Consider the following 3,266-nt stretch of genomic DNA (forward strand, 5'->3'; position numbering starts at 1 on the left):
CTAAACCAATTTGGTGCTTTCCTTTCCTTGTCCTACAAAAAACAATGTTCTGCATTAACTCATTCATATTAAACCAAAACCATGTCCTGCGTTGACTCAATCAAATCAAACAATGTTTTACCAAAACCTCAAGTAAACTAGAAACTTTCTTGCATTCCACAACCCATACCAAAATCAAATCTTACCAAAACCTCAACTAATTGAAAAACTTTCCTTGCCTTTGAATGAAATATGCCCTAGAGGCAATAATAAAGTTGTTATGTTATATTTCCTTATTTCATGATAAATTTTTATTATTCATGCTAGAATTATATTAACCGGAAACTTGATACATGTGTGAATACATAGACAAAATATTGTGTCCTAGTAAGCCACTATTAGACTAGCTCGTTCATCAAAGATGGTTAAGTTTCCTAACCATAGACATGTGTTGTTATTTGATAAACGGGATCACATCATTAGAAGAATGATGTGATGGACAAGACCCATTCGTTAGCTTAGCATTATGATCGTTCAGTTTTATTGCTATTATTTTCTTCATGTCAAATACATATTCCTTCAACTATGAGATTATGCAACTCCCGGATACCGAAGGAATGCCTATTGTGCTATCAAATGTGTAATTGGGTCATTATAAAGATGCTCTACAGGTATCTCCAAAGGTGTTTGTTGAGTTGGCATAGATCAAGATTAGGATTTGTCACTCTGAGTATCGGAGAGGTATCTCTATGCCCTCTCGGTAATGCACATCATACGAAGCCTTGCAAGCAAAGTGACTAATGAGTTAATTGTAGGATGATGCATTACGGAACGAGTAAATAGACTTGTCGGTAACAAGATTGAACTAGGTATGAAGATACCAACGATCGAATCTCGGGCAAGTAACATACCCATGGACAAAGGGAATAAAGTATGTTGTCATAACGGTTCGACCGATAAAGATCTTTGTAGAATATGCGGGAGCCAATATGAGCATCCAGGTTCCGCCATTGGTTATTGACCGAAGAGGTGTCTTGGTCATGTCTACATAGTTCTCGAACTCGTAGGGTCTGCACGCTTAGCGTTCGATGACGATATCGTATTATATGAGTTATGTGATTTGGTGATCGAATGTTGTTCGGAGTTCAAGATGAGATCACGGACATGACGAGGAGTCTCGAAATGGTCGAGAGGTAAAGATTGATATATAGGACGATGGTATTCGAACACCGGAAGTGCTTCAGGAAGCACCAGGTACTTATCGGGTCACCGGAAGGGGTTCCGGGCACCCCCGGGCAAAAGATATGGGCCTTATGAGCCAAGAGGGGAAACGCACCAGCCACAAAGGGGCTGGTGCGCCCCCTCATATGGGCTGGCCAAATTGGAGAAGGAAAGGGGAAGGAGGAAAGGAAAAAGGAATAGGATTCCCCTTCCCCCTCTTCCCTTCCTACTCCGAATAGGAATAGGAGAAAGGGTTGGCCAAATTGGGAGAGGATCCCAAGTAGGATTCCTTCTACCTGGGGCGCCCCCTTGGCTGCCTCTCCTCCCCTCCAACCTATATATATGTGGGGAGGGGGTGCCTACAACACACAACATCAATTGTTAGCCGTGTGCAGCGCCCCTCCACAGATTACACCCCCTGTCATATTTTCACGGTGCTTTGGAGAAGCCCTGCGCGGATCACATCACCATCACCGTCACCATGTCGTCATGCTGACGGAACTCGTTTACTTCCTCGACACCTTGCTGGATCAAGAGGGCGAGGGACGTCATCGAGCTAGACGTGTGTAGAACTTGGAGGTGTCGTACGTTCGGTACTTGATCGGTCGGAGCTAGAAGAAATTCGACTACATCAACCGCGTTGTCAAACGCTTCTTCTTTCGGTCTACGAGGGTACGAAGACGCACTCTCCCCCTCTCATTGTTATGCATCTCCTAGATAGATCTTGCATGAGCGTAGGAAATTTTTGAAATTGCATGCTACGTTCCCCGACAGTCTTTCCCTGCCCATACTCAAATCAATCAGATTTTGTCAAATCTTGAATATGGTGGGTGTAACGTATATGCCAGACATGATTGATATTGAATCACTAGAATATGTATGCCCTGCGAATCAACCTGTGGTTGGATGGGTAGGTGGACAGTGGTATCCCCAGCCCACCAGGGTTCAAGTCCTGGTGCTTGCATTTATTCTGGATTTATTTCAAGATTTTCGGTGATGCGCGTTCAGTGAGAGGAGACGTTCCCGTCGACTACAAGGCGCCTACGGTGACTTCGTAAAATCTCAAAATGATATGCTGGCTCAGTCTCTTGGAGGTGCTCATAAGGGTAGGGTGTGCGTGTGTACGTTCATAGGGATGAGTATATGCGCGTATATATGAGCGCTTGCATCTGTACTGTGTTAAAAAAGTAGAATATGTATGCCCCCGTTGCAAACAACCAATTACCTAGTAATAATAATAAAACACTTCCATCCACCTGATAATTGGTGATACTTAGTTGCGCAATAGTGTGCTTATACATGTGTGTGTCTCTATGTTAGTATGTGGAGTTCTTTTTTGTCATGGCAGTCAAATAAATATCCTAATAGTGATTAGTAGAGTACGATTACCTGGCTTAGGGATAACTAATCGAAAACTCTAGACATGTAAGGAGTCAACATGTGGATTTTCCTCAAATTATGCTTTGGTCATGTATGGCATTCCTGCCCTTCGAGGTTATAACTGATCAAATTGATCGGGCGTGCATGCTAGACATGTTATTTCCTTGTTTCTAAAACATGCATGTAACAAGTCTTCTTTTCCTCTTCAAATGAGTGAATTTTTTTAATTTAATAATTCATCCGCTTCATGAAAAAAAAAGGTGACGTTTTCAATGGGCATGGTCTTAAAAAGTAACTTCCACCACCAGTTTCGGTTGCAATATATGTACAATGAGCAATAAAACCACAGTGTTACTTGAGGAAAAATTATATAGTTTTGAATACTTGTTGAGACAGACCCGTATGTACTTAAAAAAATATTAGTGATTGAAATTTCAAATTTCGACTCGACCAACCTCTAAACCTCCACATGTTTCCTTCCTCGAATATGAAACAGCATATATTCTTTTACAATGAAAAGGAGTATCGTTGCAAATGGCTTCTTCAACAAGAGCAAAGGACGGGCGCCGATGACAAAACGCCTGGGAGTGGGTTGAGAGCTTATTTGTTTCTTTGTTCGAGTTTCCTCGCTGGAATAGTTTAAAGTTTATTCCTGGATAGCTATAGTTGTTCTAAGCTTTGTCACC

Source organism: Triticum dicoccoides, chromosome 1B (assembly GCF_002162155.2).
Source record: "Triticum dicoccoides isolate Atlit2015 ecotype Zavitan chromosome 1B, WEW_v2.0, whole genome shotgun sequence".
NCBI lineage: Eukaryota > Viridiplantae > Streptophyta > Magnoliopsida > Poales > Poaceae > Triticum > Triticum dicoccoides.